Below are 26,356 nucleotides of genomic sequence, written 5' to 3'. Positions count from 1 at the left end.
GCAGTGCTTAGGAGTTTGTTAGGGTGATCCGTACAACTTATATATTGGTTTAACACCCTACTGGGCTTCAATTTGCCCTAAAGCCCAAAACTGAGCCTGTGCTTGGCTCGATCCAGGGCACTCCTTCAGCTCTGGAGGACTTCTATGCTGCGAGGAAAGGCTGCAGGGCATCACTCGGGGTAGGGCAGGGGAGCCTAGGGGTACTACTTAGCTCTTTGATGGAGACACAGGAAGCACAATTTAGACATCAGGAATTTTAAAGTGTGCCCAACAGAACTTGAATGGGTTGAAAGTGAATTCAAGGTTCGTAACTGTTGACGCTTTTGGAGGCTTTGCTATCACTGCCTTGTTTGCAGGTACTGTTTTAACCCCTGCTAGTCACAAAGAAGGATTCCTGTTTCTAGGCTGTTGGACACAAGTTTTACTGAACTGATGGCATCACAAGCAGAGAGACACAGTGAGAGCCACGTACTGCTGGTCCACACTGGTGGTGTGTCTGAATGCACGTTAGCTGGTGTGCTATCAGTGGAGAGAACAGGGCATCAGCGCCGGCTATACAGACAGATATTTGTGTAAGATTTACAGTAGGTTTTGGAAATCGTGCCTCTTCGTTAAAATTTACTCTTGGGCATGGTCTTGAAGGTTCAGAGGCTTGAGTTCAAGCTCTGCACTTCTCAAGTTCTGGAGCCTGCCAGGACTCGGCTGTGTGACCCCTGGTAAGGCAGAGCTCCCCTTCCACCTCATTTTTGTCCTCTGACACGTTGGGCTGTGATGCTTGGTCCTAAAAGTGCTTTGGGATTCATGGGTGGAAATGCGGGAGGGGAGCCTGTGGATCAGTATTTCCACATGGAAAAGGAGGAACAAAGTCATGGCTGAAAGGCTTGGGAGTGCAGAAGGTCTGGCTTTCAGAAGGGAACCATCTCAAGTGGCATTCCTCGTGGTGAAAGCCGTTTCAAGGACTGTGTTTCCAGAGCAAGGAAGACAGCTCACAGTTCATTGCATGACTCTGAGAGGTGGATGTTGCCTGGAAGGGGAGCTCTGAGCCCCCTGTAGAATTACAGCTGTCTTTCAGGGAAGGGCCACAGGGTGACAAGACCTGGACACCACAACTACTGTCACCTTCTGGTGTCTCTTCTTCCTAAATTCCGGTGGTTGGAGGTCTGTCTGGGGCAATATCTGTGCCTATGCACTCTGCTTTGCTGCTTGCTGCAGAATCACCTCCCCTCTACTGCCGTCCTTCCGAACCTGGAGGAAGACCCAACTCACACACCAAAGCAACCCGTTCAACCCCTCGAGATGCATTTACTCTTGATGCTCTTACTATTTTGTTCCTGTGGCCACCCAGGAGCCAGGTGGGACCTCCAAAAGCCCAGTTCAGCCCTTGGAGCAGAGGACGGGCGCTGCAGCCAAGAAGCCACCTCTGCCAGCTCCCCTTGGGACTGGGGGAGCGATGCCAGGCGTGGAGTGGTCCCCATGCCTGGTTAGGCCAGGCAGAGCCTGCTGGAGCCGCTGATGGGGCGGGGGGCGGGGAGCGGATTAAAATTCTCGTTTCTTCACGCTGGGTGAGAATGATACAGTGGATTAGGCTGGGAGCTGCTCCTGGCTGCGGTGCTCTGCTGAATTAGCAACATGTTTGAATGAGATAAAAGGGGCAGCTTACCCCATCGCCCTCGTTCCACTAATCCCACTACAGCTGTGAAATGAATAGCAGCAGATCCGCTTTACTCCCTTCACTGACTATTTTTTACACTTGAGACCGATGCAGCTCCGTGCCGCTTTACCAAACCTGGCCCCGCAGGCGTATTCCTGGCCAGATGCTCACTTTTCCGTGAAGGCTTCCTATGCCCGGCCCTCCTGGGACAGGGGGCTCTTGGCAGAGCATGGAGAGCTAGGGACTGGGGCTGGCCATCCTGGGCAGAGCCCCTTTACCTCTCCTTGGCTTTACAAGTGCCCCCGTCACCCTGGTGCTCAGCCACCGGTGTGATGGAGGAGGGAGAAGGCATCAGGTTATAGCAGGTCACCTCAGAGGCATGCGAGTGGTGGGTGTTTCTCCTGCTTCGCCACGGGAGTGTGGCAGGCAACCAGACTGAAGATGCTCCTCGATCCTGCAACTGGGGTTGTCTTCCCTTGGTTCCCTCTTACCTCCCGGGTGGATATCGGAAGCATTTAGGGGAAATGCCACCACATGTGGAGGGCCAGGAAAGGAACGTCTCAGCTGCAAGCCAGTCCTGGGTGCTCCTGGCCTTGCATGCAGCCCATGGGGTCTCGGGTGGCTTCTGGGAATCTGCAAACTGCCCAGTCTGGAGAGCAACCCACCCTTGTGTCCCTTGGGTGTCCCCTCAATATGGGACTTCTGTGAGGTTGGTGCCACTGGAGATGGCTCTGGGCATGCAGACAACATCAGTGCTAGTTAGGGAAGTTCTGGACCACAAACTGTCACCAGGAGCATACCTGGATATTAGGAAAAATTTCTTCACTGGAAGGGAGGTGAGGCATTGGAACAGGCTGCCCAGGGAAGTGGTTGAGCCCCCATCCCTGGAGGTATTTGCAGGACCTGTAGACGTGGTGCTCAGGGACATGGCTTGGTGGTAGACTTGGTTCATGGTTGGACTCGATGATTTTGGAGGCTTTCTCCAACCTAAAACATTTGATGATTCTGTGACTCTAAGTCACTACTGGGCAGACCATGTGGCATAAAGCAGCTTCAAAGGGTCCTGAGTGTCCACTTCTCTTCCAAGCAGCTCCTGGCATGGTTCAGACCTCCCTTTCACCCAAAGTTGTGCATGTTACAGTGTAGACCTTGCGATAACTTTGGGCCATGATGTCCTGTCTCTTTTTGTTTGAAATTGTAGCCCTTTAATTTTGCTAGCGGAGCTTCAACCTCCACTGTAGTAAACGTAAACCGACAGTTCAGAGGCTCGCTTCGCTTAGTTACTCTTCGAAAATAGCTCAGAACTAACCTTTGGCCATGCCTACTCTAGTAAATTGACCAGTATTAATTATCATTGCTTCACTGGCTGCTGGAAGTCTATTTCGCACGTTGGTGAGGGCGGAAGGTTTTGGCCTCACAGCTAGGAAGTGGTTCTGCACCCATTTCATTTCCTAGGACAGACACAGCTTTTGCAGCCTGTGAGCCCCAGGTGGAAAAGCACCGACCTAATGTGTAAAACAAGAATTTTAACCTTTCTTGCATTATTCCTCTTCAGCAATAACTACGAAATCCAGGTACTCTTGCTCTTTGTCCCGTGCTCTCTGCTCTGGAAGGGCCCTGCTTGCTTTAGTACTGCAGCTCTGTGCCATCTGATCACAGTCCGGAAGGTTTGAAGAGGCTGTTGCAACTATAACACTTGGTGTTACACTCCTTTGCCCTGCCCTGGGATTTTCCAGGAAGAGAAATGGGCTGCAGAGAGACTTAATTTGGGTGGTCTGAGCATCCGGGACATCTCCTGGTGACCCAAGGGAGCCAGACCTCATCGATTTGTCTCTTTGCTTTCTTCAGTCTGCAGGATACCTCATGCTGTCCTGGGCATGGGATGTTCCTTGCTCCAGCACAAATGTCCCCAGCCCTCTGCCTCCAACGCACTGGTTCCATCAGTTAGGGTGGAGCTTCCTAGAGATATCCAACACTCAGAGCACAACAGTGCACAGAAACATCACTTTTGCTGATCCAGAGCTGAGATTAGATGATGCTTTTCTGCAGTTGTGGCCTAATTTCATCACAACAAGCATGAAAGTGTTTTCACGATTAACAGCTCTGATCCCCCTTATCTCCAGGTGCAGTGACCAGGGAAAAGCACAAGATAGCAATAATTTAGGCAATCCTAATAAAAAGCACTCCTAATAAAAGCATTCCTAATAGCAATAGGTTAGGCCAATGACCTGGTCTGGCTGTGGGCTTGCACGTTGGGCTGGGTTTTGCTCTGCTAATGTTTGTAGGCACTGAGTTTGCAGCACTGTCTGCAGAAAGGCAGCGCCTGATTCCTGGGGAGAAGGATGTGAGGTGTCCTGAGGATGTCCTGCACAAAGACAGCCCCTTACACAAGAGTCCTGGTCTGTTCCCATCCGCTGCTTGGACAGTCAAAGCAAGGTGTGAACATGCATTCACACCGCCATCCCTTTTGTGTGCTCTCACCCACAGCACCCCTCCACATCCCGCTGGCCCACAGTCCCCAGTGAGGTGGCATCCTTCACATTATCAATTTCAAAGACGTCTCTATTAACAGGACAATGGAAGAATAAGCACTTTCCTTTATTCATTTACCCGCTGTCTGATAATATCATATTGATGATAATTTTCCTTTAATGGACCATTTGCAGTAATTATGATGCAGCGGGTGAGTAATTGTATCTGACGCCCGATGCCTCCTACGTAACTCTGCAAACTTAATTCACTTGATTGTCTGAGAGGGAGGGAGAGAAATAAGGAGTGAGACGGAGAGAGGACTGCCTCGCAGGTCTTTCTCCCCTCCCAAGTGGTCAGTACAGCAAATTATTACCTCTTAAGCCTCTGCAGCCCACAGACCTCTGAAGAATTTGCTTCGGTGCCTTTTGTTCAGTAAGCCCATATGTCCTATTTCTCTTCCCTTTCCTACCAGTTCCTAAATCTGTCTTTTCCATCACATTGTCTCCTGGGCAGACACATTCCCCATTTTCCACCCTCTAGCATGAGTTGTCACCCTGCCTGTTGGTTGTTCTTCCCCATTGCCCTCCACCATGATCCCCATTTGGATGAAGCAGATGAAGGCTTCCTTTCCTTCACTTTGCACTCTCTTTGCATGATGTTTGTTGTCTCCAGAGGGACTATGTTGTATGCCCTTCATGAGAGCAGTCCTCCAGCAACCCTGGGCAGTGGGGCTGCAGCATTTTCATGGTGTGTGAGCGATAGTAACACCTTGATGAGAGGCAATTTCCTGCTCTGAGCCTTGCAAAGCCAAAGGAGAAATGGATTCCCTGCCCTAACTGCTCAACTTACTGACTACAGCAGTGTGGGGTGGCCTCCATCAGTCTTTGCTCTGCTGGGTTCACTCCAGCCAGTCCTGTCTTGGTGTCTTCCATTAAAAAATGCCATTTACCCTTGCCAGACCTGGGATAGGTTCGTGCTCTCTGCACTCGTTCCTCTTCCCTGTGAATGCACTCCGTGGGGAGCAAAATCTCCAAAATCTCTGCAAGAACTGTGTCAGGAGGAGCTGGGGAGTCCTCGGCGATGGGAGCTCAGGCTGTGCCCAGAGCTATCCCAGGGCTATCTCCAGATATGTTCCTCACCAGGGCTTAGCTCTGCTCCTCAAAAGGATGGTGGGAATGTGGACCCCTTGTGTTCCCTCACTGCCACGTTGCCCTCCCCTCCTCACAGCTGGTCTGGATGCAGATGATGCTTCAGATCTCTGAGTGCACGATCCCTGAAAGATGATGCTCTGGGAATCCATCCATGATTGCATTCCTGATTTTGCTGCTGCTTGTGGAGGGCTAACATCTGAAGTGGGCTAGGAGGAGTGACCTTCGCAGAGAGAACCGTGGTTGGAGAAATGATGCACGACCTCCAGGTGAAAGGTTATCATTAAAAACTCTCAGACTAATGAAATCTGTCCCCTGCCCACTCCCAGACTGCCCAAGTTCATCCAGTTTCCAGGCAGTTAATAGAATATCTTTTGAACTCTTTGGGTAGGGCAGGAGGATGGGCTCACAGGGAAGAGCTGCTTGCAGCCTTTTTGGTGCTGGGTAGAGGCGTCCGGGGAGAAATCCTTGACTCTTATCCTTCCCCTATCCACTCCTTTCCATGCAAACCATCCAGCAGACAGAGCCTGAGTGTGTTACACCACACACGTGCCACTGAGCAGGCTTGGTCAGAAGATGGTCCTTCCCTCTGGGTCCTTTTCTGCAGGCAGGGGATGAGCTTCTGAAAGGCTCCGTGTTGAGCATCTCTGTAAAAAAAATACATTCCCCTGACATGGCCCAACCCTGAAGTCCGTGGGGAAGCTCCCTCTGTGGCTGAACTCACTGCCAGAATCAGGAGCTGTGCTCAAAGGAAAAATAAGCCACAGAGTGATCTGATTATCTGTGAGTAGGGTGCAGCCAGCAATATATCCTTGCTTAGGAGAAGGGAACTGGGAAAGGATCCATCCCATATTTTAAGCTGTTGGCCCAAACTTCTTTGGAAGTCATTCCAGAGCCAGCACCACGTGATTGGCAAGGGGTTGAAGTTGTTCAGCTGAAGTTGGGGATGGGCTGAAGTTGTGGGGGGATGAACAGGGATGCTGGTGCACGCTGCTCCAGTTAGCAATGCAACCAGACTGCTGAAATCTGCGGGTTCATCTGCTAGGAGGTGCTGCTTCGGGTAGAGCAGAGACCCAGCAGGGGAATTTGTAGAGGAAGAGAGACTGGGTAATTCTTAGTGAAGGGCAGATACAAAAAACAAGTACATCAGTATTCTCAGAATTGGATTGGAGTGGAAATGAATATTTCTTTCTGTACTTCGGCAGATTGACTGTTTGGAAAAAATGACTTTGGCCAATTGAGATGTTTGGTTGTGAGAGGGCTGCATATATTTCGTTTCAATTAGGAACGCTCCAAGTTGGCTGCAAGTTTTGCCCCTTTTTCAAGACGGATTTGAATAGTTGTTCCCAGCTGCAAAATAAAAATGTCTCTTTTAGTGCATTTCATTCTATTTTTAATTTCTTGGAATTAGGAAGGGAACTTAAGCACCAAAAATTCAATGAAATCAAAATGTATCTGAGAAATGCTTTGATATTGTTAAAACTCAATTTTTTGGCTGTAAGAGATTTTTGGTAAAAAACATCTCCCCTAGCTCTGCTCTCCGTGAGAATAGAGAGCGATAAACTCTACAGCTTTGTGTTATGAGCTAATGTCTTCTTTGCATCACTTGCAGCAGAGGCGAGGGGAGAAGATCAGCCCTCCTCCTGTCTCCTGATTTGTGTCTCATCCTCACTGAGGGATTGCCTCTGAGTTCAGCGTTTTCTCCTGGGCTTCATTTCTGCGAATTAGCTGTTAAGAGAAAGGAAGGTCTGAGATTTCCTCATGTGCATTGCTCTGCCTGATTGCCCATCCATCTCCCTCCGTCTCACAGAGCTACAGCAGCTCTGTTCCAGCTTTCCTCACCCATAGGAAATTGCTCATGCTCTTGGGACAATGGAGTGTGTTTGCTCTTGGACCCATGCGGCTGGGTTTTGCCTTTCCTTCCTGGGGCTGGCAAGCTGGAACGTCAAGAGAATCCTGTCTGAAACACTACATGGCAGCCACACTGGAGATGGCAAGTGTCAAATACATGGCTATCCCAGAAGCCCAGGTGCTGGTTGCACTCCCACCTCATGTACCTGCTTTCCCCAAGCCTGAGACCCTGCGGAAGAACGTTTTGCTACATGGGATGAAGATAGCTGCAGGTCATAGGTCATCTTTCCCAAACCACAGCCCTCGTGCTGTCAGAACCAGCGGTTTTATGTGAATTAGCAGGAAATCCGCTCGTTAACCTAGGAATGTAATAGTAATTTAGTCTGTTTTTGAGTGACAATTATTTTTGCCTTTGCCCTTGATGATCTTGATAGCAGAATAAGGTAGATCTGGACCCTGTGCACAGCTGAAACTCCATTCAGTACTGGGCACGGGTTGCCTTTGAATAGGCTTTCCTTAGGATTAATGGCTATTCCTCCTCTTCTCCATTACTCTTTATAACTGAAATATTCTCCTTCAGTGAAGGCTGAAGGATACAGCCATTTACTGGGAAGAGTACCTCCCTCTCTCAAAAATGCTGGTTCCCTTGTTGTTCCCAATGGACTGAAGCCAGCACTACCCTTAGCCTGGAGCCATTCTGCAAACATTATGGATGCCCTTTATTTTTCTGAATGGGACTGAGTGTTTTCCATCCACTCGCAACATAAGGGATCACCACCTTCTCCCATGGGACTGTGGCATCAGTCCTAAAACACAGTTAAAGTTGGCAGTGCATATCAGTAATTATGGCAAAATAAATTACAGGGATGTTATAATTATCCTGGAGCCAAGGACAATAAACCTAGACATGCAGAGTTAATGTTAAACTTAAAAGAAATTCAGTGTGTTAAGGTATACAGCTTGCCAGTGTCCAAAGAGCCTTAACTCTGCCCTTGGCCAGGCCTTCCAAACTTCCCTTTCAAGTCATTGAAAGCTGGTATAGAAACTATATTTGCATTTTGAAGATAAATATGTGTTTTCACTCTATATTCTTCCCACGGGAAAACCTTTTTGAAAACAACTAGGTTTATTTTCTTCTCTGGTTCCCAGGTTCCTGATGGGGGGAGAAGTAGGGACAGGACAAGGAAAAGCTTACATAAAACTATGGCAAAAAGAAAAAAAAAGAAGACCAAGAAGCTTAAAATAATAATACCCCCTCCCCATCAAATCAAATATCGGTAAATATTTTTAACTTTCTCACAATTTAGGAGGAAAAAATTTCCAGGGGGGATACTCTGCAGCATGTACAGTGTTTTGGGAAACTCGTCTCAGATGTGGCCAATTCATTTTCCTGTGCAAAGCTTCCACCTTGCGCTTGCCAGACCAAGAGTTTTGGATGATGAACGTCTCCTGGTACCCCTAGGAAAGAAATGGCAACAGGAGAGAACAGACTAATAGTGGCTGGGGACAGCCTGGGGCCATGGTGAGATACTCAGGTGTGGTCTGAGATGTGCTGCATCTCTAATGGTGAATAAAACGGAGCTGAGCCCCCTCGTTGGTCCTGAGGACAACTTGTGTTTGTCCGAGCTTGCTGCTTCCTGGAGTCCCTCCAAAGTGCCACAAAACTGGCATTTTGGTGTGTCTTCTTCAGCTAGGAAGGCACATCCATGAAAGGACTTCTCCGTATGTGGAAGAGTGGATTTGAACCTGGGTTTCTCTTCACACATGCTCTAATTTTTGAATTGGGTAAAAGTGTAGCTCCCATAGTCTAACTTGAGAACTTTGTCTCCAACCTCCCCAAAATTTTCAAAATCATTGAGGTGTGATAATTTCCTTTTATTTTGTAATGTAAGAAAACACCAGTAAATTTAACCTTTACTGGCAGAATAATCCTAAGTTCATAGAAATATATCAAATAGATTTTTGACAAATGAAGTAATGCAAAAAAATATAAAAAATCCAGGTCATAAGACGTGATCTGGATGCAGAGGATTTGTTTATTTCTGTTCACACCTGACCCAAGATTTGCTGTGTGAGGAACCAGGTGTCTGAGGAGAAAACTCTCATGGGAACTCTCAGATGGGAACGAATTTCCCAGCAGGTCAAAAATTAAACCTCTCCTGGTCTCAAAGCTGCAAGAGTATCAGTGTGGTTCCTGGGACTCGTCCTTCCAACTGATAAATAAAAATAAGGAGCAAGAGACCCTGCATCAATGAAAACCTTCATCTACAGAGCCTTGATGGAGATGCAGGAGATCCACAAACCTTTTTGGGCACCACTACCGGGAGCTATTGGGAGAAATAAGTTGTGCTGGAAATGCAAAGAGCTGGATCAGATTCACCAGTAAATCTCTACCTTCCCCATCCCCTCACTGTGGACCCTTCTTTGTCATATTTCATGTATGTGTATATGGATGTATGGATGTGTTTATTTATTGCCATGCGGATTGTCCCTTGAGATGTTGATTAAAGTGTCTACATCCAGTTTATATGCACTCTAACTCTTTCCATTTTGAATATTTCACTGATTTCTTAGAAGCGAATAGTTTATAGAATCATAACATCATTCAGGTTGGAAACACCTCTAAGATCATCTGGTTCAACCTTTAGCCTGGTGTTGAAGTCCACCATTAAACCACGTTACTGAGTTCTACATCGTGACGATGGGCTGCTGTAGATCCCTCATGGGGACAACTTCAGTGTTGGCCGAGAAGGACAGGGCAGAGCTTGCAAGTCAGGGTCTACTTTTTAGGACCCACAGAGCCCTGACAGCTACTGCCACCATCATCTGCATTGGTATTAAACCGACAAAGAAGAGGGTTCATCCCTACTTCTGGCTGAATTGCCCGTGGCCACTCGTGAGATGGTCTCCATCGCCTCGAAGGTTCACGCAGTGATGTGAAGATCAGGAGCACTTGTGCTAGCAAGCAGGCAGGGTGGTTGGCCTCACAGATCTCCAACACTGCCATGTAGATGCAGTTGGGTTAGGTCAACCCCACAGCAGGATGTGTGACCCCCTGAAACATTGGCAGGTCAGTGAAAGCTATTTAGAAAAAGCCATAGATATTTTTGGGGTGAAGTGGCCCGTATTGTATATGGGCAATCCTTGTCCCGCCCCACTCTGGCAGCAGCAACATTTCTGGGCTTCTCCTTTATCCTTGGCAAAGAGCAGGGACATGATCAAGAGAAAGAAGAAGCCAAACCAAACCCACCTTCTTGCATCTTATTTGAACTCCTCTTGTAGCTTGGCTGCCTCTCCCTTCCCACTCTGCCAATATCTTTCCATTTATGCAGTGGCTCTTAATGAGAATGAAGCGACTAATTTGGCCATCCTCGATGTCTTTATAACCCAAGCCCACAGCTACGACAAGCCAATCGCACTGAGCTAGTTCTACTGATTATTTTAATCTCATCATATGTCTTTTCTGGTCAATAAACTCCCTCTCAAATCAAATTGTTACTGAACATAACCTGACGCTAATGTCCATTGGACTCTGGGCTATAGCGAATAATGTAGTTTGTCATAATTAAGTGTACTGCCTAATTAATTGAGTGGTCAGGATGCTAATTAGCCAGGTTTATTGAGACTGGAGGAGTATGAAGGGCAATACTGCAGCTCATCAAAAGCACTGGGATTGGAAATAAAGTACATCTCCCTTCCCTCTCCCCTGACAGGCAGACAAATCTGTGGCTGTGTAGATTTATCCACTCTGAACAACACCAGAGCTGGAGATGAGCAGGGTTGTGCTGGGCTTGCTGTGACTTCTTTTCAGTGTGGCTGAGGTTTCTCAGCCTTTGCTCCCATTTTCTCCAGCTCATCCATCACGTTAGCCTAACTCAGTTGTCTTCTCATTCCTCGTCTGATGCTACCTGCTCAGACGAGGGACAGCAGGGCTGCTGTATTTCACCCCAGGACTGCAGATAGACACTTGGGACGGGTCATGCATGTGCAGTACACTTCCTGAGAGTGTCAGTTCATTGACTTTTCCTGCCCAATCTCTTTTTCAGTCCTCTAGGTGTCTAATTCCTAGCTCTCAAGTCCTCTTTTTGAGAAAGCTTGTGGGATTCAGGTGTTGGGAAATCCAAGCAGACCCTGGCCAAGTGCTGTACCTGGGTTGGGAGATGTGTCTCTATTTCCTCTTTGCTTCTCTTTGGGTGTCCTGGAGACCAGGCCTCTGCCAATGGAGCTGGCGTCCATGCAGAGCAAACATGAGATGTTTGATCTGGAGGTGGTAACCTGGAGTTAACCCTGGAGTCCCACATTGCTGAGGATGCAAACATGATGGAGGTGGATTTGGCGTTCCCTTGGGATGACTGCTCAGATATTTCCCCAAATCCTTGTGCCTAAGAGCATGAGGAACATGGAGTAAAAGGACATAATCTCCTACCTCTTCTTACATCCCTTATGCACCTGTAAACACTGAACATACACAACCTAGAATATATTTTATATCACATTTCTAAAGTGATGAGACTCTCTGATTGAGACGGAGCTAAGCATGTTGCCATTAAATATGCACCCATTCCACTGGCTATGAACAGTGCCTCGATTTTGTGGGCAACATCCACCAGCTCTGCCCTCCAGTATTTATTTTAGTGCCTGAGTTCCATAAATGCTATGGGAGATTCCTCTCTCTCCTAAATCCACTGCAGCCAGCCAAAGCTTTTGACCTTGTAACTGCCTATTGCTTTCAATGGTCTGAGGCCAAATAGCTTGTTTTCCTTCCGATTGCTTTCGGTTTCAAACAAATAGCACTGCTGTGGGTAAAGCTCAGCCCACATTCCAATATCTCACCACATAATTGCACTGCATTTGACCACAAGCTAATAAGTAAAACTGCTCTGCAGTCAGGTGCTCAAATTCTGCTCTCTGGTACATCTGTGAAACAGCCTGGTTTGTTGCAATTTGTAGCCCTGGCAATACAGGCTCCCCTGTACCAGGGCTAAAGATACCCTAACAGATCCCTAAAACCCCTAAAAGACTCCATGCAGGCTCTGCCTCCTGCATGGGGAGAGAAGGCAGCGAGCAAAACGCTGCAAACAAACTTGCTTTGCCTGCTTGCACGCCTCATTTTCAGCTGTTTCTTTTTTGGAAATCCCCAGGCAGAAATGTGTGTGCAAAACCGAGCTTTTCAAGCTGTGATTATCCCTGTTTTTCAGAATCTTCCTTAAAAAAAAAAAAAAAAAAAAGCTAATCAAATTCCTAATAGTTAATATTCTCACTTTTCAGCAGAAATTTGTCTCTGGAAAGTGAGATCTCAGAACAGCACCCAGCTCTGGTGATCCATAACCCGCCTGTTGAAGGGAGCTGGGGTGACCTGTCCAGAGAAAGATTGCTCCACACTTGCCATATTTTGAAATTTTTTTCCCCAAACATCCAGCACCAGCACTTTTGAGGAGGAGACATAAGATCAGATTTGTTTGTTCTGTCTACATACTTATCCAACCTTGCTGTCTAAACAGAAACGGCAAAAAGCACGCTCTTAACAATTTCCTTGCAACAGAAATTTCTCTGCAGAAACTGAAGAGTGAAGATTTGCAGGAAATCAAACATGTTCAGGTAAACCTTGATGTTTATTTAACTGCTGGACTGAAAACTCAGGGAGAAATGGTGTAAACGAGCAGCTAGAAGGTTTTTCTGGTGGTGTAACTTTCTTGCTGATTGGTTAGGTAAAATGAAGAGGTAAATCCTGGTCTCAAACATAGCCGTGATGATTGCTGCATGGGGCTCACGGTGGCAGAATTTGGCCAACTGAGGCTGAGATAGGTTTGTGGGGAAAATGGTCTGCCTGAAAACCATATGAACATGTGTTGTCTTTCTGGTTTTCTGCTTAAAACAAACAAACAAACATCAACAACAAACAAACAAACAAAAACAAACAAAAAAAAACAACCAGCCAACCAAACAAAAAAAAACAACATCCAACCAACCAACCACAACAAAAACCAACAAGTCTTTAAACTGCTAAAAGAGTAATCAAATTTTTATACCAGGTGAACTGAACTTGTCAAATGTCTTCAGATGGGAGATGTTGGTTGGGAAAAGTCAACTCAACAGAAATTGGGAAAAAAAACAACTTTTGCGAGGACACATAGATTTTATTCTAGGATTTGCAAGGAATTACAGTGGCATTTCCATCCAGTCAGAAAGGTTCATTTTGATTTTATAATTCCCAATACAATTTGATAATTTGATACACTCAAAAATCAAAGCATGAATGTGTTAAGAAATATTTTTAGGATTGGTCCTTTCTCAAACATTCTTCTTTTGTATATATATATATATATATATATACACACACAGACATACATAAAATATAATTATAAATACACATGTAAGTATCTATGCATGTCTATTTTATATATATATATCTTGATTTGGGATGAAGCAGGATAGGAAATTCAAAACTGTGACCCAGTCTAATACCAGCAGTATCACTCAGCTGATATATTTTCAGTCATAGATTTAGTAAAACAGCTTATTCCCTGTCAATTTCCTGATGTGGTACATTTTTGGATTTTCTTTTATTTGCTCTGCACTGGGGACTAACATTCATCTCCTGGCAAATAGGTTATACCTGTATGCAGAGGGCTGTTAGAAGTGCAAGTTTGTCAGTGCCTTTAACATGTTGTGTTCTGTCAGCCCTGTAGTCGTAATTTTAATGATCAAAAATCAAATTCCAGCTTTATATGGATGTGATTGTATATATGGTAACGTGAAATTTCTTTCTCCTCCTCTCCAAATTCATGTATTTTTATTTGGGATAAGGAATAAAACTGGATCTAGCAGGGTATTTCCGATGTCCTTCAGATGCCAGCTGGTGGGATTAGGACCTGGTACCAAGGCCCTGGTCCATCTGGGGGATAACTTTGCCATCTGATGGATGCTTTTTCTCCTGGCTGAACAGGAGATCCACAGCTGATGTCAATGCCTGTCCCTGCCCCAGGCATCTTTTCTGGATGGCTTGGATTAAAAATAGCCACCAGGATGGCCAAGGGAGGGTGGTTTGAAGTCCTCAAGAGACGTACCAAGGGGGAATGCCCAGCGCCATGCAGCTCCTTTGTGAGATGGGGTGAAATATTCAGCCCGCTTGCGAAGCCGTCTTTTGGGGAGTGAAGCTGGCATTCCCCAGCTGGCAGGGAGGAAAGTCCCCGAGGAATCCCTGCCAGCATCTCGTGGGGCTGGGATGGGGGCACCATTTGGGGTGGGGTCCTGACCCATCCCTCCCGACATGGGGGGGACACTTCTCAAGCAGCCTGCGCTGCCTCCGCTGAGCACCCCCAGCCCGACCGCATTAAGTGGCTACGCGGGACCTGCCATCTCTCCCGAGTCCATCTTCCCTCGAATCGCCGCATTACGACCAAACAGGATTTGTTCCACTACAATTTGTCAAGATTGGACAAGGCCTCAAAGTTGGCGGAGACACATATTAAAGGTTTCTCAGGGATTGGTGCGAGACAGGCAATTACCTTCCTAGGCTCAGAGACGTGGGAACGCGGCTCCCATCCCTGCTATGTAGTGCAAGAGGGCTGTGGGGTTTCTTTTCCTTCCCTCCCAAGAAATAAAAACGAGATAAAGACTCCCTCCTTCCTCCTCAAACCACTACACACAGTGGAAGCCTTAAAATGAGCTGTCTCTGTGGGAAGGGCAGCAGCATGCGTGCTGGCATCGTGACTGCCTGCATCCGTCCGTCATGGCCATCCCCATCCACAGCAGCACCTGGGAGCAGAGCTCAGGACCTGCCTTGACCTGAAGGACGTGTCCCCAAAAGGGGACAACGTCCTCCATCCACCCTCTCCATTTGAGTCAGGTCTCCAGGACATTTGGGAGTTTGTTGGGTGTCGGGGGGAGACGGAGATGCATCGGGGATGATGGGTGCCCACCCCAGCACAGCAGAATGTTCGTCTGCAACCACCAACCCCCTCAAGCTTTTTAATTTCAGGGGAGACGGCAGCAAACAGTCATGTTCAGGGCATCAGATTGGGCACTTCTGGGAAGGTGGGAGGAATGAGATCATGGCTCTGGGGGGATGCCTGGGATGGGGAGATGGCATTTTGTGCCAGCCAAACAGCTTTGCTCCAGTTGCTACAAACGGTTGTAGCACTTTTGGGGGAGCTATGTTGTTTACAGATCACCTCCCTCCTCAGTATTTGTCCTCCCCCCAAAAAATTCCAGGAAAAATTCCAGGGAGGAGCGGGGACTGGAGGAGGATCACTCCAGGATAGGGATTGTCTCCGAGTGCCTTTGAAAAATCTCTTCTCTGCACAGTCATGTGCACATTCCCAAATCTGGTTTGTGCTAACCTTCATTTTGGATAATCTGGAATAACTCCAGTGAAACCACTGGGGACTGCAGTGGAGTAGACCCAGCCTGAGCTGAAACCGAAATTAACCCTTGGCACATGCCCATGGATTTATCTGAAGGCCCTTTGTAGGCAAAAGATTTTATTACACTGGCTTAAGTGGGCTTTGGATGCAGCCTCTAGAAAATGCAGCAGAGGGTCGCTAGAAACCTGCCTAGCTAATTAATCAAATAAATCACCCGCATTCATATTCAGCCATCTGAAATGGAGGTGGCACAGTTTTAAGTACTGCTCCAGTAAGTACTGCTCCAGGATCCCTGGCTTTGTATCTTCTGGATTATTATTATTTAATTATATTGAAGCTGCATTTGGAAGCTGGTAGGCACCAGTTACCAGGTGAGAGCTCCCTGCTTTATTATGAGCTGTGGAAAGATTTGATCTTTCTGTTCTGATGATGAATTTTCACTGATGATATTAAGCTTATTTCAAATTAGTTTTTTTTTTAAAAAAAAGTGTTTTCTATTTTGAGCTGAAAAGGAAGCAAAGAAATAACTCCCTACTGAGAGTAATTCTTATCGTTTCAAGATATGATGACAGATGAAAAGGAACTTCAGAGCTGATATAAAATGAGATTCCTAGCTTTGCGGGGGAAAAAGGGCCAATATTTTGTGGGAATTTTCATGGCAAATACATTCATTTATTTTTGTTGACAAAACATTGATTTGAAATGCTTTGATTGCCCCGCTCACATCTGACAATAATTGTATATCTCATGGTGTTAATTTCTTACGGATTGTCAAAGAGAATTGAAAGCCAAACACATCACAAGTATAACAGGGAGAATGATGGTTTTAACTTTCTCTTTCATTTTGTTTATTAACACAGAATATTCCCCGCCTTTGGTTTCTGGCTGGAGATTGCAGCTTCTTTCTTTCTAAAAGGCTCAGCCGTGCCTGCTCCGTTCTCCTGCTGACTTCCCCACTGAACCTGTTCTGGCCTCATTTCAGCACCGTTGGGTGCTGGGGAGGGCTCATTCTGGCACCAGGCACTGTGAAGATTTTGCTTTTTGGGGTGTTGGAGGCTGAGCATTTCCCCTGGTGATGTACCCCGTCTGGCCTCCATCCCTGAGCATCCTTTTCCTTGTGTGAGTCTTTTAGAGGGTGCTATGTATCAAAGCTGATGAAGTCCCCAGACATTTAGAAATACTGAAATTGCATTCAAGACAAGCTTCCCTCTCCTGTAGAACAGAAGACTACATTGTTTGATTTTTCTCCTAATGGTTTTCCTTTCCAGAAGCTGCTGGGTGACTTACTAATGGAGGAGGGTGTGTCCCATGCCTTGGGCTTTGGTGTAGGGCGTAGCAGATTGGGTTTGACACCTGGAGCCCTGACTATGCAGCTAGAAAAGTTGCTTAATCTCCGTGTGACAATGCAAAAATGGAGCTGGTGCTGTTTTCAGCAGCTGTCTGAGCAGGGCTCTTCGTAGCAGAGTTTCCCTAATGTCTGAAGATGTCTTTTACCTGTAGAATCAAGGGAAGGTACAAATCTCTCCCTGTTTACAGCAACTGCAATTATCAGTCCTGCTTCAGTGCCTGCAAGAGTGGTGTGGCTGTACTCATGACGCTTGCACTATGAGCCTCCAAACAACGCCATGTGGCTCACAGAATATTCTAGTGGACATTTGAAGCCCCTCCATCACCCTCCACCACGGAAGTAAAGACATCAGGTCAGCTTCCAGTGCCTGAGACACTGGCTCATGATTACATTAAATTATGTTAACACTTGTGTTTTTGTGGCTGTTTCTTCTCTATGCACCATGCCAAAACCATGACAGCATCTCAAGAACTCCTCCAAGTGGAGGATCAAACCAGGACAAGACTTGTGCAAGGTTGGGTCTCCTCTTCCACTCCTACTCCTCCTGGCTCTTGATGCTTGGAAGATTTTCCTTCCTTCCTTCCTTCCTTCCTTCCTTCCTTCCTTCCTTCCTTCCTTCCTTCCTTCCTTCCTTCCTTCCTTCCTTCCTTCCTTCCTTCCTTCCTTCCTTCCTTCCTTCCTTCCTTCCTTCCTTCCTTCCTTCCTTCCTTCCTTCCTTCCTTCCTTCCTTCCTTCCTTCCTTCCTTCCTTCCTTCCTTCCTTCCTCCCTCCCTCCCTCCCTCCCTCCCTCCCTCCCTCCCTCCCTCCCTCCCTCCCTCCCCCCTTTCCCCCTCCCCCCTTTCCCCCTCCCCCCTTTCCCCCTCCCCCCTTTCCCCCTCCCCCCTTTCCCTTCCCTTCCCTTCCCTTCCCTTCCCTTCCCTTCCCTTCCCTTCCCTTCCCTTCCCTTCCCTTCCCTTCCCTTCCCTTCCCTTCCCTTCCCTTCCCTTCCCTTCCCTTCCCTTCCCTTCCCTTCCCTTCCCTTCCCTTCCCTTCCCTTCCCTTCCCTTCCCTTCCCTTCCCTTCCCTTCCCTTCCCTTCCCTTCCCTTCCCTTCCCTTCCCTTCCCTTCCCTTCCCTTCCCTTCCCTTCCCTTCCCTTCCCTTCCCTTCCCTTCCCTTCCCTTCCCTTCCCTTCCCTTCCCTTCCCTTCCCTTCCCTTCCCTTCCCTTCCCTTCCCTTCCCTTCCCTTCCCTTCCCTTCCCTTCCCTTCCCTTCCCTTCCCTTCCCTTCCCTTCCCTTCCCTTCCCTTCCCTTCCCTTCCCTTCCCTTCCCTTCCCTTCCCTTCCCTTCCCTTCCCTTCCCTTCCCTTCCCTTCCCTTCCCCCTTCTTGCCATCCCTGGCTGGCTGGGGTCAGGGGGCTACAGAGAGGACCACAAGAACAGGGAACCCCACCAATTCCTCCTCCTCCTCCCTGCCTCCCTATTTGTCGTTCCCAGTACAGATCCGTTTGCCCTCCTTAAAAAAGATCTCAACTGACCGTAAGGCTTCTGTCACTCCAGCTGCCAAAATCAAACCCCTTCCCTCATCAAATCCCTAATCAGCCGGAACGGCACTGTAAGCCGTGCTAAATTGACTCCTCTTCGCTCCTTCTGCTGACCGCTGCCCTGCAACGCGCCGGCCCTGTCTCTGACTCCGAGGGCAACATCACGTCTAATTATATTTCCAAATCCTCTCAAGCGCCCAGACGAGCACAGGTATTGAGGAGGGCGGGGGGATTAGTGGAGAACCCAGATGTGCAGTGCAGTGGGAAATGGAGCGTGGGGGAGCGTGCATGCGTGCAAGGTGCGTGCCTGGGGAGGGATATCCATGGGGACAGGCTCCTGCTTGCGGGGAGTGTGCTCTGGGTAAGGGTCCTGCTGGAGCTGGTGGCATGGCAAGAGCTTATGGTACAAGTGGCAAAGCTGTGCAGCAATGTTCACCCCTTCCCAGGAGAAACTGGCTGACTTCTGGCAGCCCAAGAGGGAGAAGAAAGGTACGGAGGGAGGCCAGGGGAAGACTTGCGCTCATGGGTCCTCCAGGGCTGTCCCCTCGCTTATATTCCAGAAGAAATATCCCTGTGTCTGCAAGCAGGCACTGAAAATGTGCTTGAAAATGGCTTTATTTTTAATCATTAAAAAAAAAAAATCCTGGTTTCTCTAGAAGTTCCTGGTCCAACCATTATCCCCTAGAGATCTGCTTCTCTTCAGAACAAGCCTGGTGAAGTGTCTTCTGCTGCTGGGCCAGACTGGCCAGGGGAGGCCAGAGCTTCTGGGACCATGGGAAGACACAGGAGGATGGGCAGCCTTGAGATGGGTCACCAGCTGGAGCTGATATTGAATTTACACTGATGTTCTCAGCCATGCTAACAGCTCAGGGATTAAAGCACCTTCAGACAGGGTGAGAAAGGTTGTGTAGATGGTGGTAATGTGAAGGGGCAACACTCATTGTCGCTAAGCCTGCAGTGAAAACCCACCCCAGAGGCATGGGGAGTCAGGCTGAAGTGATTTCCCCACTCCCCAGGACTTCCCCAAGATGCCACATTCCTGCCAGACACATCTCAGCGTCAAACCTTGGGGTTGCATTTTCATCTGGGAGATGTGAATGCATTAACGAACAAGGGAATGTAATTAATTTGATTATGCGTAAATAAACTTGGGCTTTGGAAATGGAATTAGCACAGGATGTTTTAATCAAAGGGGAAGATGAATAGGCAGTCGGAAAATGCCCAGGCATTGGTCACCATAACGACAATTTATAGCCTATCTTGCCACATAGTCAATTTGGATTTAATTTCACTTCATTGCTTGGGCTCTCTTCTATGGCAGCTCTCTTTCGTGGAAGTTGGGTGATGGGAGATGCCTGCTTTTTTTTGGTATTTAGGAGTTAAACAAGTGTAGAAATTATACCTTGGGTGCAGGGTGCTCTGCCTGCTGCGTGCAATTTGGCAGGTCTGGGCGCATTGGGCATCATGTGGGGAATGGCAAAGCAGGTTGTGGAGCTCCTTCAACCTCTCAAGATGGTCCTTATGGGCTGTAAAACAATATCTCTCCTTCCTAGGTCTCAGGGGGACCTGCACGCACATGCAGCCTGGCACAAAAAGTTAGGTTTTGGTCCTGAATCTTCCCTGGGAGCTTTGCATAAAAGAGCATCTCACATGCGGGGTGTTCAAGGGAGGTGAGATGTCTTCTCTTCCCTTTTCCCTTCTGACCTGTCCCACTCTGGTGACCAGCTCCCTGCAGAAGAAAAGAGTCAGGCTCAAGCATGTATGAGTTGTTCCATTAGTGACTGCAGATTTGCAATAATAATAATAATAATAAAAAAGACCACTTCTTTCCATCCTGTGGAACAAAAATAGCAAGTTCCAACTCATAAAATTTTATGAACAACAATAAAATGGAAATGTTGTCCCCTCTATTGAGTTGTTTAAGAGGCTGCTACGGGATTCGCTCGCCTTGTCATTTGTGCTCTCCACAAAGGGAACATAAATTAGGCAAAACAAGTGAAAGACCCAGGCTCACACCCACGTGGATGTACAGCCATGCAGGAGAGAAAGCGAGAAGGAGCAGGATAATCCATGTGGGTTAAACAGCTCTGGCTTGCATGTACATTCATTTTACAGTGACAAAAGGATCATTACTAGAGACCAACACCACTCTATCCCAGCTGGGTGGCTCCCTGTCCTTGGCCTGTTGACCACAGGCTCATGGCACTGATCCTGGAGGCACAAATCCTTGCTCATCCCAAGGACATTATCAAGGGTCTTTGGGAAGGGATGTTCTAAGCACCAGGCGAGATCTTTGTCTTCACTAACTGCAATTTGCTGATGAAAAACCATTGCATTAAAGGCAAAAAGGCAAAAATCAGCCCTGACAAGCCCTGCCCATAATTACTAATATCTTTCACCTTCTGAGGTGGAATTTCCAACCCTGCTCTTAGTGCAGTAGAAATGCTCTGGAGACAGTTCAAAGAAAAATGGTATTTTCGTTACAATGACAACAAAACCAAATGTTTTTCCACCTGCTTCCCTAATTTATATAAAAGCAATTGTGATTTTTTTCACTGAGAAGCCATAGAGTGATACTGGATTTTGGAAGCTGCTGTTTTGGGAAGTCAAAACATGGCATAGGATGAGCCTTACGGGGGAAGACTTAAATCAATAAGCTTTCAGCCTGGGAAAATAGGACATTCACTGGAGATGTGTACAGCCAGCACACGGAATTTTTCCCTTGCAATCTCTTGCACGTGAGGAGTGCTTCTTTCATCTGAATTATTCCCTCATTAAAACTAAGGGCTGTCAGGATCAGGGCTAGGCTCCCTAAAGTGCTCGCGTTGAGAAGCTGTTCATTTGTGAGGGCTTTAGGGAGGGCTGTGCTGAGATCTGTGACATTAGGAGAACAAGCCCCATTTTTTACGCAATCTTGAAAGGCCATTTAGGAAGCCCTGCCTCCCAGTCCACCAGAGACAGGGAGAACCAGAGCTCCTTTGCACAAACACCCTCATATCAATGGGCTGGAAAACCTTGAGGAGAAAACCTAGTTGCATCATTCCCAGCCTTGCCACTCAGGTACGATATCTGGCCACTTGTGAGGAGATGGGAAAGACGTGGGCAGAACAACGCTGATGGATCAGTGGTGGAGACATCCCAACTTTGCATGGAGCCCAGACGTTGACTACCATGGCTAATCCCAGATCCCTCAGGAACAGACAGTAGGACCCAGGAGTACTGGACCACTCAACCTTGCTTCCAGTGACCATATTCTTTATTTTCTTATTTTTTCTCTTTACATTTACAAAGGGAGCCCCGAGATCTTGGCTCCCCTGGGATCAACATATTAATGGCATTGCAGAGACAGGACCCAGCGTCCTTCCCCCACCCCATCGCTGCCCAGCTCCCACAGCCCTCACGCCTGCAGTCGCTCCATTCCCTCTATGTGAAACTCTTTTCCAACTAATGCGAGCAGTTGGCAGATTTCATGTGTCTAATGGGCTGCGGACGGCACGGGTAGTTAACCGTTCGCAAACTGCCTGGTGATACCAATCGCATTATGATAGCCGGCAGGAGATTAAGCCTCCAATTAAAAAGAGACAGGGCAGTGGCCAACCGTGAGCAGCCTGGGTTCCCAAAGAGCCGATTTAGGCACTGACTGAAACAGGAATGGGGTGGGAGCAAGATGGGAGCCTGGGGGCCTCTGGGAGGTAGCACAAGTTGCTGCAATCTGGGATGGAATTTCTGTGTGGGGGCTGCTTAGGGCAGAGTTTGTAAGATGTCTTGCTCCTCTTCACAACCTCTCTGGTGGCCTCTGCCATGGCTCCGGCACCCGCCCGGCCCAGCAGTGCTGCCTGGGAGCCAGGGGGAGCCTCCCGGGCTCCAGGCTGGGCCCGCGGCCTCCGCTGCTGGCCCCGGGCCCCCCTGAGCAGAGCCCGGCCCCGGCCTCTCGCACCTCCCTGCAGGGCCGCAGGGACGTGGGGGAGCTCACCCGGAGCCTCCTCCTCTCCAGGCCAAGCAGCCCCAGCTCTCGCAGCCTCTCCTCATGGCAGGGGGGCTCCAGGCCCTTCATCATCTTCATGGCCCTTCATTGGACTCTCCCCAGTATGCCCATGACTCATACTGGGGAGCCCAGAACCGGGCCCAGCACTCCAGCTGTGGCTTCTTCAGTGCTGAACAGAGGGGCAGGATCCTTTCCCTCAACCTGCTGGCAATGCTTTGACACAATCCAGAACACCATTAGGCTTCTTAGTTGCTGACTCGTGTTCTACCAGGTGTCACCAGTACCCCAGGGCCTCCTCTGCAGAGCTGCTTTCCAGCTGGGGTGTCCCAGAGGAGCTCCTGGCTGAGCCTTCCCTGGAAAATACTATTTATTTGTTGGGGAAGTTGGGAAGAGGAAACAGTCTGTATGTGCAGAGAAGGGGGAGCAAAGCTCATGGGGAAATTAATAATTCTGCCTTCAGACTAGGGGTGATACCACAGACGGGAGATAATAGATGGGGCCACGAAGCTTCGGAGAAAACAGGCCCGTGAGCATTTTGTTATCAAGTGGGCACAGGCCAGGCTCTGCACTCAGGGAAGGAGCAGTCTTGTGCTAAAAGGCTGTGGTCTGATCCTGAACCACCATGGGCACAGGCAGGGTCCAAACAGCTTGGGAAGGAACATCTCACACACTGAAACTGTTTGGGTTTGTAGAGGTCCCTAGCATGCATGCAGCCCCAGACTACTAACACCACCCCAGCCTTTTCTGGGTGCGTTCCCCAGGGACTGATCTTTTTGCCACTCTGCAGGGAGAATTTAGCGCTATGGGCATCGACTGCTCTCAGTGCTAGAAAGGAGGCCCTAGTGCAAAGATATAACCCTTAAATCCTAACTTTTGGTGCCTGACCTTGCAACCTTCAGCCTCTTTGCTCTGCAGCATGGGGGTACATGTTTTTTCTGAAGTCTTTAGAAGAGGCTGAAAATCCACCCACTGGCTTCCCCCACAGGTCTGTCCCTTCTTTGTCTAAATTGAGCTGGGGAGCAGAAGCAGGCTGCTCTCTTCACTGTGGATCAGCACCAGGCTTTGCCAGTGTTCAGTGGCTAGAGGGGACTGAGAGAACTGGGATTGCTGGATTCCTCGTTGGCTATGAAGAAGAGCATATGAAGCAGGTGTGGACTCTTCTTAGCCCTATATCCATCAGAAGTGCAAATCATCATGTTCCATCTCCTCTTCTCTCCTTTCACCATCTCTCCTCGTCCATAACCCTCACCTACATCCTTCCAGGTGTCCTTCTTCTCCCCATTTGCCCAGTTGCATTTCCCTCTCTAACCATTCTTTCCGATTTTCTTCCCTGTGCTTCTGAGCACTTTCACAGCCTACTTTTCCACTGGTTTGTGGGCTCTCTTCTGAGAGCAGAATATCACCCTGGGAAAATGATCCTGGTCGATAACTATTGACTGATAAACCAACAATGCATTTCAGTGCAAGCCTGTCGATTGGCGGGATTGATTTATCTGCCCCTCTTTCTCCAAAGGGCCGACTCCTCTGACAGGCCCCTGATTTACAGTCGGGGATGGCCAGGACAGCCAGGATGCTCTCCATCCGTCATGGATTCAGCTGCTGTCATGAATCCAGGGGAGGGGAAGGGCTCAGATGTGCAGCTCCCCCACCCAAGCTCTCCGGTTAGGTTTCTGGTAGCCCCAGGTTAGTTTTCTTCCTCTTTTGGATGGCAAAGAGGGCTGGAGATTTCAAATATGCATTTCCGGAGGGTTACTATCCCATCTTCATGGTGGCCTCAGGTTCCCATCATTTACTACTGGATGTGGCATCACTGGAGGGTGTGGAGTAGCTGCTGTTCCTGGCAATAAGAGCTGCTGTGCTCTCCTTCCAGCAACTGCTTTTCTTCCAGCAATGCGTGGCGAGGACAGATATCCCAACATTCTGTGTTTGACAGGGTGGAAAACCCTCAAACCTGGGACAAGCCATCATAAGAATGTCATGTCCTGGAGAATGGACTTGGATGTCTCTTTGGCTGTCCACATGGACAAACTCTCTGTCCCTTGGCATCCTGGGGGAGAACTTCTGTGGTCTCCAGCTCTGTCTTTAAAGATGCTTTGCATTCCTTTCCTGAAGGGTCACCAACTCCTGGAATTTTTCTTGTAAATCTCTTTGGTAAGAGCTTGTAAAATGCTCTGAAGGATGATGCCAAAATGTCTTAGGGCTCCTGTTCACTTTATGGGCTCCCCATTCTTCCCACCTTACAGACAGTCATGCCCTTCTCACCTCATTGCTTTGGGGAGGTAAGCCCTAAATATTTGGGATCAGTCCTAGGTATTCTCAGATATTTGCTGTCTGTCTGGGTCTTGGGACCCGATGCAATCACGGTGATTCTGGGAGTCACAACCTTCTCTCTGGAGCTGTACCTGCTGGCCAGTCTTTCCTCTCCACCTCTTTGTTTTGCCATGTCCTGTATTTGGGGCTGCTGACCCCTGGGGGATTTGTATTATGCATACGTTGTAGATGGCTTGCACTTCCCAACAGGATATCTTCACTTGCTGTGTGAGTGCCTCAGCAGTCACCTGGACTCAGATGTTTCTCCAGCCGCTTAGGCTGCTGCTGGATTTCATCAAAGTCCTACTTTTTACAGGGGATAGGGCTGTGCATGGTTCCTTATCCTGATGGGATTTTCAGACAGGAGAATGGCAGGTAGATTTTATTAGCTGCATGGAAAGACAGACATGCTTGGAGAGGAGGAAGCCTTGTTTCATCCAGCACCAGGATGGAGCTAATTCCAGAAGGCATCTCTGTGGTGGAACATGAATTCCCCAGTTTAGGATATGGTAAAGTGCAGACAGATCAAGTGCTTCACTGCAAGAGCACAGCCAGGAGGAGACTTTGGGATTCTCAGAATGGCATGCTTGGGCACAAAAACCACATTCTTTTCTTTCATTATTTTTGGAAAAAGATATTGAGACTCACATCCTCCCACTCACACAGTATACATGCTGGTCAGACTGCCTCACAAGGGAATGCAATCCCATCTTAGGAACTCCTCCAAGGTTTTTGTGTGAGCAGGTAATGTTTTGATGTGAAATGCCTACAATGCTAGGTAAGTGAATTGGAAGTCTTTTAAAGTTGGATAGGATTAACTTTGGACTAAATCCCTGAAAAACCACATGCCTGGTGACATTTCAGTTGATCTTTGCTCTCCAGGCAGGGCACGCAAATGTTTCTGCTCCAAAGCTCCATGCTCAGTTGGTTGTGGTGGTAGCTGAGCAGCTGGGGAGAGTCCTACTCTGCATCATCATTATCAAGAATTCTTTGTCTTCTGAACCTTGCCACCTTTATTCCTTCACTTAGAAAATTCTCTTTAAATTGTTACTGAAATACTTGTATAAAAATACTCTTATTACCCATTCGCTCTAAGCAGGGGTTCATCTGGCCTTTTGCTTTGTGACTGGTCTTCTACAACAGCAGAAAGTACAAGAACCAGTGAGGCAAGTACATATGGAGCAACTTGACCATCAGGTGGGATTACAACGCTTTGGGTGTACATTAGAGAACCATGAGTCAGTGCCTGGCTGGGCATACTGAATTATCCTATACATAAAGGGAGCCTGATTTTCTGATGGGTTCATCTGCTGGTGTAATATAGTTACATGATCATGACTGGCATCTGTGAAGTACCTGGCCCAGAGCTATTCAGGGCAGAATGGGTCCTTTCAGCAATCAGGACAGAGTACTTCGTTGACTTCCCAGTATTCTGAGACTGTTTGAACTTGTATGCACCTTTCAGAAGACATTCAGGCATATTTTGAAGATATACAGGTGATTTCTTCTTCCACTGCTTTAGGAAATGTATTCTTCTGGTTAACTGGCCCATCAAGAAAGTGAATCTTCCTTTTGTGTATAAGTATATTATAAACATATGTATACACATATTCACAAAATATATGAAAAGTATGCTTTTTTTATTTATTTAAGTGCTCAGTCTTTGGAGACTGTTTTAAATGTTTAGATTTATTCCTCATTCTTA

The sequence above is a fragment of the Anser brachyrhynchus genome, assembly GCF_964034855.1.
Source record: "Anser brachyrhynchus genome assembly, chromosome: 2".
Classification (NCBI taxonomy): Eukaryota; Metazoa; Chordata; class Aves; order Anseriformes; family Anatidae; genus Anser; species Anser brachyrhynchus.
This window is presented reverse-complemented; position numbering follows the sequence as displayed.